Source organism: Paralichthys olivaceus, chromosome 4 (assembly GCF_024713975.1).
Source record: "Paralichthys olivaceus isolate ysfri-2021 chromosome 4, ASM2471397v2, whole genome shotgun sequence".
NCBI lineage: Eukaryota > Metazoa > Chordata > Actinopteri > Pleuronectiformes > Paralichthyidae > Paralichthys > Paralichthys olivaceus.
In genome coordinates, this window is record NC_091096.1 from 18,657,517 (window position 1) to 18,672,667 (window position 15,151).

General features: G+C 40.1%; 1 protein-coding gene across 3 annotated transcripts in view; it reads right to left on the reverse strand.

The window, feature by feature from the left end:
• trpm6 (transient receptor potential cation channel, subfamily M, member 6) overlaps nt 1–15,151 on the reverse strand; it is a 92,094-nt gene that overhangs the window by 23,694 nt on the left and 53,249 nt on the right. Inside the window, exon 41 of one of the 3 annotated variants that reach the window (XM_069524063.1) lies at nt 1,527–2,887. The exons of the other annotated variants lie outside the window; for them this stretch is intronic. The gene's annotated coding sequence lies outside the window, so the exon portion shown is untranslated. Of the gene's footprint in view, nt 1–1,526; nt 2,888–15,151 lie in introns of those variants that run through there. 3 annotated transcript variants of the gene reach the window in all.

A 15,151-nucleotide genomic window follows, 5' to 3' on the forward strand; every position in this document is an offset into this window, starting at 1 on the left:
TACATTCACTGATATTATTCTGTAAAAAAAAATGTTAAGAGGTTTGAAGTGGTCAATGTGCAAGAGTTAAAGATTTTTAGAATGCAGACAAAAGATCAATCTAATGGTTGTATCTCACAGGTGTGTGTGTGTGTGTGTGTGTGTGTGGATGTGTGTCTCCCATTCTGTGCTGGCTGGCATGAATGTTTCAGTGTTTAAATGGAGGTAGACATATTGAATCCTCTCAGGTCCCTGGGAGAGGCCTCTGGCGCACACACTCACACACACACACACTCACACACACACAAACACTGGCACACATACACACACACACACACTGGCACACATACACACACACACACACACACACTGGCACACATACACACACACACACACACCATGGCTACGAAGTGCTGTGTGGGAATATTCACACAGCATTAAAAAATAATGGATTAAGAAATACCATTGGTGCGAGTGTGTTTGTGTGTGTGTGTGTGTGTGTGTGTGTGTGTGTGTGTGTGCATGTATTTCAAAATAAAGCACAAAAAAGACCTCTCACTACAATTAAATGTCTTTAGTCAAAGATATAGTTAAATGGTTTATACGTAGTTGTAAATTTGAAGGAGGTATTCAAGTACCAGTTTATCCAAGGTTCTAAAAGTAAACATCCCATTTATTTTCTCGGAAGGATTTCTATTGCTCGAATCAGCAGGAAACATAATCAAATGCTAAATGGTAGGAGTACAATAACCAGAATGAGACTTTCACTGTCTTTTCTGTCTTTCTACCTGAGGAGCTAACTTTGTGTATGGCCTCATTTGCTCATCAGAAGCCTATGCAATGCAAAGGAAAATTTCACGGGTTTCCAGGAAGCTGCTTTATTTCTAAATGGTGTGTATTACTATAAATAAGCTGGTATGATATAAAAGGGAGACGTCTATTATACCTGCCTGCCATCAAATGACTTCTCACTACTGTGGTTAATCCTTTGACTCTGATACCGCAGCAGCAAAAACACACACACACACGCACACACACTCACGCGCACACACACACACACACACACACACACAAACACACAGGCCAAGAAATCAGTAAGAGCCATGAACCATGTTACATGTTCTGTTCATTAGTGCGTCAGTGTACAGAGTTCACCCACCACAGCTCCGCCTCGCTGCTTGTGTGTTGTGTAAGTACTGACAGTCTTTCTGAAAGTGCTGTGTCTTAATGTAAAGAATAGGTTGATTTCAGAGGAAGCAGGGATGGCGTGTATGTGTGTGTGTGTGTGTGTGTGTGTGTGTGGGGAAGGGAGGGGTCAAACTAAAGAGTGGTGTTCTCTTAGTGGAGCAGTCTAGACCTCTTGGGACCTCAACAAACATTACAAGTGGCTTTTATTTTCAGACATACATACACGCATGTTAACAAACACGCACACTGATGCACACGAACACACACTCACCCAGTGACTTTAATACCCATGCTGTGTTTGTGTAAGCTTTACAGGTTGCCTCAGGCACTGACGCTTTATGCTGAACTCTACAGACAGAGAGCTCTCTGATGGATGGATGGATGGATGGATGGATGGATGGATGGATGAGAGGCATTACATTACGTGCTGGCTGACCACAGAGGTGGATATTGAAGCCTCAGGCCCATTAGCTGTCTCTGTTTCTCTCTCTGTGTCTAGTTTTCTTTTACGTTGTCTCTCTATCTGTTTTCCTGCAAACACCTTTGCACCTGAATGTTGTTTTTATTCTGATGAACCACTTTCACTTCTTCACTCACCCTCATGTGACTGCCTGTAGTATTTTAACAGTTTTAGAGTAAAACAAACCCATGTTATTTTTCTCTTTTCTCTTTTTCTTTGCCAATGTGCATCTCTGTTTCTCTGGCTCTGTAGCTGCTTGGTCTGAAAAGATACACAACTACCACTCTCCCTCACACCATCACCCCCTACTCCTGATAGGCCAGAGGGGGTTCCATTAGCCCCTACCACCTGCTGTGATTTACCCACTCATCCCCTCGCCTTACACACACACACACACACACACACACACACAGATATGCTCATATCCACTTGTGCAGAAACCTACTGTCCTCACTGTCTCACTATTACTCTTTTCCTTATGAGCATAAACAAATAGGATGATGTATTTCCTATACTCACTTGTTAATTTCATTTACAACCCAACAATAGTTGCCATTTATGTAACAGCAGATTTTAAAAAGTACTTATTTAGTTATTACTTCTACAGTAATCATTTATGCAGCCCAAGAAAAAAACCCAATACAAAGTACAAATTCTACATTATAAAATTGTTAAATAATAATAACTTCAGCATTAGAGATGTTGTAAAAGTTTAAGGACAAAAGTATCAGAAGTGAAATAAATCTCTCTTTGAACAATTGCTCCTTTCAGTTTTAAATTATTGATGCTTTTACCTGCAAGTTATACTTTAATATTGTAGCTGGACCGACTGCTGTATCTAGTGCTGTTTATACCGTAGTCCCTTCTTTTCTCGATACCCGTTTTCCTTCCCATCACTCCATTTCTTCCTCGCTGTTCTAATCTTCATCCTTACCACATTTCGATTCTCTGCATCCAACCCCCACCCTTCCCTCTCTCTGCCTCCATCTCTCGCTCTCTCCCATGCCCCTCCTCGGCTCAGTAGCCGTGGCGAAGACGGGGTGATGCGCTGCAATTACTCTAATTGGTTGTGACTTCTTCATTTACATGACAAGTGCGCGGCGGTCCTGGGAACCAACGGCCTGCTTTCTGCACCCTGCTGCAGCTCTGGTCAGCCAGGGCCCATGGTCCCGGGGTGGTGGTGGTGGTGGGGGTCGTGGGTACCCATTGGTCCTCTGGGTCTGGAGGTCCCAGAACCATGGGGCTGGGTGGTGATAGAGTCTGTGGGGTGATTGGGAGAAGGAGTCTCTCAAGATGGAGGAGACAAGATGAACCTGAAAGTTTTTTATTTACAAGCACTAAAATGCTCTCGACAATATTAAAGAAATCTGGGCAACCAAAGTCCTGATGTCCCTGACCGAGGAGGTCTTGGGAGAACTTCACACTGGGAGTGACAACTTTCAGGGGTTAAGGGTGGTGGGAGTGTTGGATGGACGCTGCAGAACAATATTGTCTGCTTCTCGACATTCCTCCTGCTCATCGTCACGGCGACGCTGCCGCCGCAGCCGCCACCCCTAACAGGGGCTGCAATCTCAAACAGTGACACTACTCATTAGCGTGGCTGGTGTATGTGTGTGCGCGCATGAGAGTGTATGTGTGTGTTCTGCACTGTTGGTTTAAGCATTATGAGTGTACTCAGCTGAGCTATTCTTATGGTAATTCTGGAGTTAGGTATTCATTCGGCTGGGCAGCTCTAATGTTTGCTTTGCAGATAAAAAGGGTTTTTTATTACCGGCTGAAGTTCACTTGTCAAGACTAATCTCATTTAAACAGCTATTCTGCAGGGCAGAGAGGGTGAGAGGCGGCGGATACATACTCCACATTACTCAACAAGTGGTGAGGAGAAGTTTACTGTTAATATACAGTATATAAAGTAAATAAATTATACCTCACATACAGCAAACACATGTGCCTTCTACATCTATGAACGCTGTGTACATTTAGGATCACAGATGTTCATGTCTGTCTTAAAACAATGCTCAGGTGCCCATTTAGACACTGGCAAAGGTTTTGGTTGATTTAATCTTTTGCTCTTTTTATTTTGGCCATTATGAAATTAGCATCACTTCCACTGAAAGCTTTTATGGTAGAGATTGGTTACTGACAAGTTAATGAATATAATGAGAAATGAATATGTACAGGAAGAAGAAAGTTTGTACCTGACAATGGGCACCTGACAATTGCTATAAAACCTATAGTACAATCCATTAAATCCACATTCAAATGTTCTAATTTTCTAAAAAACACATTTGAATTCACTAGATTTAGATAAGTATTTGGTTCTGCACCACATTGCACACACTCATAAAAAGACCCTTTCTCACAATGTTAAAGAAAGTGAAAGAAATATCTGGAGCCGTCCTCTGATCTGGATCCGCACCAAAATTTGATAGATTCTTTCCTGACCTGTATCGCATCCTCCCAACAAGTTTTTTTGAAAATCTGTCCAGAAAAAATGTGCAAGTTGATTTTGAAAAACATACATAATAGATACATGATATCATAATTTATGAAAAGCACTTTTTGCACAACATCAACCCAGTTCAACTCCCCCATATCCCTTGTTTTCCTCTCTCTGGTGATCTCCACAGGGACTGACCTAACGTGAGGTCAATGATGTCAGTCTTAACCTCTGTTGACCCTTGTGTGGGACCCTTGACCACTGAGAGTTTAAACAATGGAGAACCTCCCTCAAGGGTCAGAGAGAAGAGAACGAGTGACAGTGACGAGACACCACACATGACTCGGACAGGATTCTCTTTCTCTGTGATGGATAAGCACTGAAGTTAGTTGAACATAACTAACATTGAATTTTTCCTGCCTGTTTTCGAACATCGCCACTCATTTGTCCGTTACAGTTACTGAGATATAAAATAAGGTGGAGAAGCATTTCTGGGAGGGATGTGGAAGAAAATAGAGGTGGGGGTGGGGTGAGGAGGGTGAAGGAATGTCACCTGTCTTAAAGAAAGGGCTCTTTATCATGCAGTGACGTTACATCTCCCCTTGTGATGAATATCTAATTAGACTCCTTTCAATATACACTTTGAAATCCAATTAGTCCACACAAAAAAACGGAACATTGCTCTCCCAAGGTGACAATAGATTAAAATAGATTGCCAATTCCAACCGATCCTTTAAAAGATGCTTCATATTACTTTTTTTCATTATTCTGTCGCTGTCAAATCAAGCTCTTTAATTCAAGGCATAAAAAAAATCAGTAATCGCCCCAAATGTCTGCTTGTGATCTGACGAGAGAGATTTTTCTATCTTTTTTGTGAAATCTAGAAGAAGTGAATAAAAAGTGCCACCAACACTTAAATGCACATTTAATGTAGCACCCACAGTGACTACTGTTGCAGATATGCAGCAATGCTGTGTAAAAGAGGTTTGGAAATTCGGTATACAAATCTTTAAACTGATGGAAACCTTTGACTTTTACCTCCACCAGGGATAAAATGTTTTTGTCTGTGGTTGTTTGTTTGTTTGTCTGTCAGTTAGCAGAATTACGCAAAAACTACTGATTACAAATAAACTGGTGGAAGGATGGAGTATGGGCCTGGAAAGAACCCATTCAATTTTGGTGTGGATGCAGATAAGGATGCAGGAATTTATTTCACCTTCTTTAACATTGTGAGATTTTTTTCACCAGTTTCCTTGATTTCTCAGAGAATAATTCATGGATCTTTATTTGCTTTTTGTTGCAGATCCTCAAAAAAAGGTGGTTTCATAAGGGGACTGTCGGGTTAAGCACTCGGCTGAGACTTTGTTGTATGCTTTGGTTTAACATTAACAGCTAGAAAATGTGTCTTTGTCTCTTACTTATTTTTGCTTATTTGTTGAAGGAAACAGGGTGGAACGCAATCGGTCTACGAATGCAGCTGACGAAGGATGCAGCCCCAAAGTTGAGACACAGGTACTATCTGGTGTGACTGTGACCTGCTTACAGGATGTTCGGAGCAGAGTTGCTTTGAGCTTGCATCAGTCAGACCTGCAATTGTGTTTGCAAGGCTTCCTCACTTTGAGCTAATGCAGCTATCAAAGACAGCGCCTTAGAAACACGCTCGTTCTGCAGCTCGCCCGTGAGCTTGTGTGTGAATTCAATCAAACAATCGAGCCCGCCTTCAATCTTATCTGTCTCCCAGTGTACAGAAACCAATGCATGATGGGGGCTTTCACAAGAAAATCTGTTCTTTATCCCCCCTTACTTCCTCCTCTCTGCTTTGCCTCAAGGAATCTGCTCAGCGCTTTGGCAGCCATAAACTCCAGTATCGCTGCAGTATAAAAGAGTGATTGTTTTTTTATTCTCTGAAGGCTTTGTGTCCTGCAGAGACAGTAAGATAGGTGTGTTCGCAGGGAAAGCCGTGTGTCTACATGTGAGTGTGTTTTCTCAGTGTTGCTTTTGTTGACTGTGTGAAACAGACACTTTTTTAAAGTTGCCTTTTGAAGTTGTAGCTCCTCAGAGAGCAAGAAAAGCAGCGAGGGAGAGAGTTTGGAGATAGTGACAAAGCAAAAGGTATGAGGTGTGTAACAGGACAGGACACACACACACACACACACACACATATACACACTCTCGGTCTCTCAGCAGGCTGCCAGATTCCCTGCTGAACAAGCCAAGGATGAAACCCAAAGCTAACGTGTGTGTTCTCTCTCTGACCACAGCTGCTCTGCTCTCACGCTCCCTGAGGTGTGTCCCCCGCACACACATACACGCATCCATGCACACACACACACACACACACACTACAGGAGCGGAATAGTGACTGAGAATACAGAAACACAGAATTTAACAAACACAAGGGCAAGTGTTTTTTTTTCCTGTCATCATTGAATCGTTTGGAGCCAGGTCACGACCAAAGTGGCATCAGAAATGAACTCACAGTGAAGCCGCAGAGGAGAGAGAGAGAGAGAGGGAGAGAGAGAGAGAGAGAGAGAGAGAGAGGTCGTGACCACAGTGGCACAGAAATGAACCTTTGACTGCCATCAGGAGACCCGGCAAGAGAGAGAGAGAAAGAGAGAGAGAGGTGTAGGACGGTATATTGCTAACAAATTAGTTCTGGCTCGTCTTTAGAGATTGGCCATTTTGATTGGCTCCTGAGGTCTCTCTGGCACACAGCAATTAGGAACCACACAACCCCTGCTCTCCACAGAGACAAAAGCAGGAGAAGCCGCTCCTGCTTTGCCGTGCTGACTGAACCCTGGCTGGCTTCTGGTGAGGGGGAAATGCAGAGGAATGAGGATGGAGAGAAAGACAAATAAATACACATTTACAAGCACTGCTAGATTCACTACCAGCACAGAATGGGAACAAATTCATTGTGCTGGATCACTATTGGTTTGGGCCTGTCAGTTCACAGCGAAAATAAACAATAGGCCCAACAATGAATGGTGGAGGTTTTCATAACTAAATACTTTGTGTACCTGTGCCCTGGTACATTGAATACATAATATTATTCATAGAAATATACTCCATCCAGGAGATCCATGCAAACTGACATTTTACTGTGTATGCACTTAAATTGCATCCACAAAAATGTGGATACAACTGTTAACACAATCAAAAGTATGTCTCTGTTTAAGTACCTGCTTCCTCTATTGGACAAAGAGACCTTATTTCCACAGTTACAACTAGAATAGTGCTCAGAGCTCATACCTCCGCCAAGGCCCAACAGTCCCCTTATGAAACCACATTTAAATTTACTACATCCCCATTTTAATTTGGATCTGCACCAATTTACACACATACACTTATGAATATTGGTTCTTAAACGTCAGATGTTTATTCATCAATATCCATAAATGTTTCTCAAAGAAATCAATGAAAATGTTGAAAAACACTCAATCCCTAAATGTAAAAGAAACATCACAGGATCTGCATCACAATTCTTGGTTCTTGGATAATCGAGCAAGTAATTTTTGCACAATGCAACAAATTAACAAACAAACAAATGCAGATGATTCCACAACCGTCTGGCAGAGGCAATGACAAGTACCGACGACGTTATGAGTTTTGATCTAAGCCTGACACTTTCTCATTTATAGGCAATGTTACATTTTAAAAATCTAAATCGTAATGTTACGTTACATCCAGACGGGTTGGACACGCAGGATGATGTCTATAGCAGCTGCAACGTTACTGGATGATGACGATATGAAATAAGTAATTAACTAGTGGGAATTAAGAATAACACCTGTGTTTCTCCTGTCTCACACACATTGTACTCTGGCCTCACACCATACATATGTCCAACTTGCCACACAGGGGAACATTTTTACCAGATGAACACATAAAGCTCAGCATTCCCTTGCTCTAAAAAGGCCACAGCATTTTTTATACTCTTAACTTAACTAAATCTTCAAATGACTGACTTTTTAAAAAAAAATTTTTTTTAAAATTCATTGATAGTGTGTGGCTTTTATAAATATTGTGCAACATTAAAATTCCCACATTACTGTAATTAATTTACTTTATCGTTCATGTTAAATACTCTGAATGACAAAACACATCACTGATCAGAATGAACGTAGATCTGCCGCAGCGAGAAGATGAAACCGAAAAGCAAATATTGCTTAAAGAGAAAAGAGATGGCGGAGGCTGGAGAGCAGCTACAACACACTCAGTGGAGATTTCACAGATCTCTATTTGAATGGCGGCTGGTATGATATTTTCAGTGTGTAACATATGCTACACTGTGTTGAAGGTGACCATTGCGTGTGTGTGTGTGTGTTGCAACTCTTGCTCATTTTCAGTCAGAGCACCCGAAGGGCATCCCTGTGTGGTCACTGTAGGGTGTCCTCCTGTCCTCCCCTCTCTTCAGCTGCACCACCATAACCCAATCTGACATATTCACTGTCTTACTCTCTTGGATATATGTGACACTCTCTCTCTCTCATTGTGAGTGTGTGTGTGCAAACTGTATGTATTCATGACATCTATGCATATATTTTTTATTTCAGTCTAAAAGCACCGTGTTTTAATCAGTGAGTTGTTTGTACTGAACAGAAGTCTCATTTTTGGGCTGTTACATAAAATGAAAAATTTTCACTTTTAATTAATTGACAGAGATTAATGCTATTTTGAAAATGATCAGCAAAGAGATCAAGTGTGAGGATTTGCTGATTTTCTTTGTCTCATGTGACAGTAAAATTAATATATTCAGGTTGTGGGTTTGTTTGGACATTTTATTGACCAACCAGCTGATAAATGACGACAATATTCTGCTGAATAACTGATGATGAAAATATTACAGGTCAATTCTTCTGAGCACATTCAATTTGTCAAGAGGGACAAACATCAGCCAATCAATGAGAAAAGTGTGTGTGGAAAACAAAAGCAAATTTTTTTTTGCTAAATTTTTTTATTTAACAGCTATAATTTTAGTAGAAAAATAAATGACCATCACCAATGTGCTTAGGTTTCCAACACCTATACACATCATTTACAACTTCAACTATTTAAATAACAATATCACAATTAACTTAATAATCTGCCAGAGAAAATCTGATCTTCACTCGCTCTCCGCTCTCCTCGTCTCCACACACAGGGAAAGTTACAGAGGAAGTTCGCCCAACTCCTGTGGCTTGGGTGGCTTTTTTAAGTGTTCTTTATTCATGTGTTATTTGTTTATATGGATTAATTATTAAAAATTTGGTGCATTTTACAAAGGTTCAAGTCTGCAGATAATGATTCCTCTCCATTCTCTCCCAATGGGTTGTGTTTGTAATTTTCTTGAATATAAAAGTTGCATAATTCATGTGTATCGGCGAGCCACATCTATTAATTATATCAGTCTTTTAGGTGCTGCGTGTCTTTACCACGTCTTCTTTCCCTTTTATTCTTCCTCTCTCTTCCTCTCTCCCCTCTGCCTGTTTCTTCTTCTTCTGAATCACAACACAGATACAGACTCTGTTCCTCTCTCTTATTGCTCAGTTCATGAGGGTCAAATGGACTGTGTCCAAGTTTCAACTAGAAAGAGATGAAAGCAAACAGCGGAGGAAAAGAAAAAGTTTGCAGCGTTGCTGTGATGTAAATGCCCTTATTTAGTAATTTATAGAAGAGGGAATTGAGCACAACACTGTGGAGAATCATAAACTATTGATGTGTCTAATCTTTCAGATCCTGCCAACATGATGATCATGATCTGTGTTAGCGTGAGCCCCCACCCTCCACACCCTCCTCCCCTCACTCCCTCCTCACAACTCTTGTTTCTGTCACTTTCCCCCCCTGTTCTCTCTTCGTCTTCACTTTCTCTCAAAATATTTCAAAATGTGTTGATCAGGTCTGTAATGTCTCACTCTGGAACACTGGGAATATTTGGCTGGAGTCTAAATGAAAAGGTTGTTTTTGTCAAAGCTCGTGATATAAACACTTGTCACATGATGTGTTTTCTAAACCTGTCTGTCACTTGTTTAGTGCTGCACACGTTGTGCTTCACATTTCATTTATTTTGTGCAGAGGAGTTTCCTATTAAAAACCACTTAATTGAGTTGTTTTGTAGACAATTCTCTGTCCTTCTCTGACCTCTCCTCACACAGATCGGGGAAAGTGTGCACCCAGAATACAATGAACCTTCCTTTTCTTTTTGCACTAAAGCGAGAGGAAAAAAACAAGAAAAGATAGAAAGGCCCCTACTCTCAGCGAATGTGTAAACAGAATGTGATACTGTAAGTCTGTGTTCTCTCCTTGAATGAGCTTTCTGACCTTTGACATCCAATTCATCACCTGCGGCCTTATCTCACCCTATATGCAGCTTCAACCCATTCCACTAATTACGCAGTGATACAAGGATTTATAGTTTTAAACACATGAAGCTCACTTTGCATGCAGCAAATAGTACTTTGCACCTTTTTTTTTTTTACAAGTACATGTCAGCAAAGTCCAATTACCCTTGTCAAATGTAAAAACATATGAAAGTCATTATGAATATCTAATAAAATTACTGAAATCACTTCAGTAAAACCATATTTTATGTTGTACAAAATGCATATAACCAAACGCATAGAGATTGACAAGCAAAAAAATATATTTCTAGTGCATCTCAATAAGCTTCTCACTCTGTGCATAATAAAATCTCTCTTCCCTCCATCAGTGAAATAATGTGTGGTATAATCAGACACAGTTAACATAAGCAACAGCAGGAATAGAGATAGAAATCTATGCACATCTAAATAATACAACCATCAGTATAAGCCAACTCTCCCAGGCTACAATCCCCCCCCCCCAGGGGTGCGAGCCTGGAGCTGATTTGTATACAAAACAAATCTAATGTATGCTTTCAACACATATTTAACATATGCCACTCACTGATAAATTATTCAAGAAAAGGGACTTCAATTTTTAATCACCAATGTTGCGTCTTCCCAATAAGTAATGAGGAAATGGGAGGACAATGGGTCCGAGGAGAGAAGTGGAAATATTTTGTTGACGTTAATTGAATGTAATAGTGATGTTAACGTAATGTAATGTGCACACATGTAAAGTGTGTAGAGAGAGATTCACTGTATTTTCCCTCTTTATCAAATAACTCTTGACGGCTTCACTTATTTTGACCCCTCTCCCGCTTCTCTCTCTCTCTCTCCTCTCTCTGAAGTTTCTCTGTGTTGCAGAAAATCAACACAGTCCTGTAAACACACAGTATATATACATACATATTATATATATAATATATATATATATAGTGCAGAAGCAACTAATTTACTCCACAAATGTACATATGACTACAGCGACGATCTTCTCCTATATGCACACACGTGAGGAGTTGGTCCGAGTCAGTAACCCAGATCTGTGCGTTGACTAACACATGACCTCACACAGAGGTTGAACCATGAAGGTTAGATGTGTTCAGGAGGTGATTTGTAACACACAGATGATTCATAATGCAGCCATGCACAATGTTGTTCCACGTAACAAGCATTCGGATGAATTTCAAAAAATAAAAGCAGGCGGGCCGACTTGAAACCATTAGGACATACAGATGTAAGCACGTGTTCATCTTTATGTGTATGTAACATAAAAAAACACACACACAAACTAACACATATGGAAACACACCTGCTCCCACGCAGGAAATCACAGTGCAAATGCTCCGTCAGTCCCTAATTTTCCAGATGTGTTTTTTTAATGCATTTGTTTTTGCCACAGGCATGTTAAACACACACACACACACACACACACACACAATGTGCATAGAGATGTTGCACACTCATGGAAACACACAAGCCATCCCACTGTGTGTCTTTGCCCTCAGCATGTTTTGAATGTGTCATTCTGCTGACAGGATTTAGGACAAACACGTCTGACATGATGCCTGACACAAAAACATCAATTCTCAGTGATAATATTAATCTATCTCCAACAAATCAACACAAGATTGTTTACACAGATAAACTACTGGGCATGTTTATCTGTTATGAGGAGTCACATGAAAAGATAAACATGTAACATCATGAATGACATTAGTATGAACATTATGCAGTGAAGTATCTTCATGGTAAGTTATGATAAACAAAAATGTCATTAAATGATACAGTTTTTTTTTTTTTTTACTTGTTCTTAGATCAATTTGAAAAGACAACACACATTTTATAACATCCAAAGATTCTGAGGGAGTAAGTTGGGGAGTAGGAAACTTTGAGGACATTTTTTGTTTGCATTTTACTGAATGCAAATTCAGATTTGAATCTGTTAAGTGTTTCAAAATCCTGATGGAATCTTAGTCGGGTTTAGCTTTAAAAAAAAAGGTTTGCTGTGAAGTAAAATTAATGTTTAATATCTATAGCAACAGAAAATGACATGAGCAGCATTAGCTATGAAACTTCACACCTTGTTTGTCAGGGATCCATATATGCAGATATAATAAGTTAAAATAGAGTAAATAATAAATAAATGGGGTTTTGGATAAGAGCAGAGCTATTAGAAGTATTAGAAAGACTTTCTAACCACAGGAGAGAGCTTTTGGTGAGTAAAGGTATCACAAGGTATCTGTTACATTGGCTAGTTAATAGTTGTGGATGGTAAAGTTGGCTATGTAACAATAATGTGATAATGATGTCATGTATATCGTAGAATGGTGAATCATTGTTTAATCTAAACAGGATGTGGATCATGTCTGTTAACTTAGTTTGGATTCGATTGGCTTCTTTTGACTATGAAGACTTTCCTCCCCTATAATTGTAGGAACTGATACTTCTCTTCTCACTTTGGAAATGGGAGGCAGAGTATAGAAGACTGCTGGATGTGGCTGAAAGCTCCAAAAAAGCTTTTTTTCCAAATCAGAAAATTGTGATTTTCAAAATTGATAGCTGTCTGTTATGTATATTTTGTCACTTTAACTAACCCAAACCTCAACCACATGGAAGGTTTATTAAAGGCACCATTTTTGTAATGGCTAAGTAATGGATTTATAAAAAGTTCATATATGGGTTGTTTTACAAGGCTATGACATGGAACCTGTTTTCTCTATGAGCAACCCACTCACTGGCTGCCTGCCCTGCAGCCAACAAGGTCAGAGAAGTCAGGGAGAGATCTGCTGCAACAACAGATCAACATGGCACACAAAGTGAGCACAGAGTGAGACGACAAAAGAAATAATGCTCCTTTCTCCAATGTAACCTTTCCTCCTGCCTTTGTTCTTATTACACACTCCCCTAATCTCTAGATGATTTTCTCTTTCACTAAATGCTTGTCAGGTCTCTCAATCCTTCCCTTGCTTTTCTATCACTCAGCTCGTCTCTCTCCTCTGCTCTCTGGGTAAGAATAAGGAGCAGCAGTGCTATTCAGACCGGTAATTACATTTCTATCCATTGTCGGAGCCAAATGTGTTATCTTCCATTAATGGTTGGACATATTATGTAAGAGAGTCTTTATAGGAGTGATAATGGTTGGGGACAGATGAGGGGGGTGAGCTGGCGAGTGTATCAGTGTCGCTCTTCTTTTTACAGAAGGTGCACTCTGGAGCTTTCATGAATCCTTGAAGGGTACACACCTTACCCTGCTGACTGAACATGCACTGACACAGGGGCAAAAGTGACACATGCAGGATACACTCACTCACATGTATGTATGTAGTCCCCCCCCCCCCTACGCACACATGACCAATTCACACACATCTGCCACACTCACCATTCAGAAAAGCAGAGAAATAGGCCATGGTGATATGCTGATGCAGAGGTTATGCCCACTTTCATGGTATAATTTATTCATCTGTTGTTTGCAAAATGCTGTATGAAAAATGGATGGTCTGACTTTGGCTTTAATGTTTCATACGACCACGACTGTGGGAGCAGGAAGGCTGGGAAACATGGCCTCTGCCACACTCAGATATATAAATCACTCTGGATGGATGGATGGACAGACAGAGGAAATAGAGGGTGCGAAGAAGGTGAGTCACATGTTTATTTTAGCTTTGTGTACTTATTTGTATTTGTTTACTGTTTGTTTATCAAGTTGAATTTAAGTCTATATGTAGAGGTGGATGGATGGTTTAAATAAACAAAGAGAAGATTAAAGTGTGTATGTGTGTTAACCACTAAATATGTATTTTACAAAGTTATGGTGTTTTTATTAAATGGGGTGGTCAAATAAAATAAAAAGGAATAATATCCCACTGTACAAGTGAATCATTTATACACAGCATCATCAAAAAATGTCATATTTTAGAAGCCTGCAAGATTTCCCTGCACAGGTGCATGAGCCACGAAATTTGTAGGTTTTATAAAAGACCATGTGCAAACATTGTTCATTCACCTTGTCGTCATAGTCTGTCAGTTTACTCAAGTCCTGAATGTCACATCTCAATGTTGTTCCATTTTTATTGGAAATTCTGGTGTCTGCGAGTCAAAGTGAAACATGAAACAGTACGTTACCACCTCAGTATGATGAAATCACACAACACATGTAATAATGATAATGACACAACACGGGGAGGCCTCAGTCAGAGATGATGGCATCACCATTAACAAGAAAAAAAAAATAGAATGAGCATGCATTTGTGATCGGTTTAACGGTTGTATTTTGGATCTACATCTGCAGCATGGTGTATCCATGACTGCAGCAGTACCCATAGCAATAAGCCTCACCAGAACCAAGTGCGGGACCAGAACTATTATCGGTCCCTCTGTCATTCTGAAGTTAACGTGAGTAGTTTTCATTCTTCATTTAAACATGAGTTTATTATAAAGGCAGATATTCCTCTAAACATACAACAGACAGTCTTGAACCAGACAGCGTCAATAGTGTTTCTGGTATTTTGTCCAGTCACCACATCCTGTATTGACTGGATGGATAGACGGACTGACCACATACAAAGATGGATTCAATGTTTCCTTTCAGTATGATGCACCACATGTGTATTTTTCGGTAAGGGATATTATTGTCGATGTAAAGATGAATAATTAGAGGGACGTGGGAGCGAAAGGATGATGTTTGTGACTTTTTTCCAGTGTTATTCACACTGTATCTCCTCCGCTGTACGGATGAATAGCTGG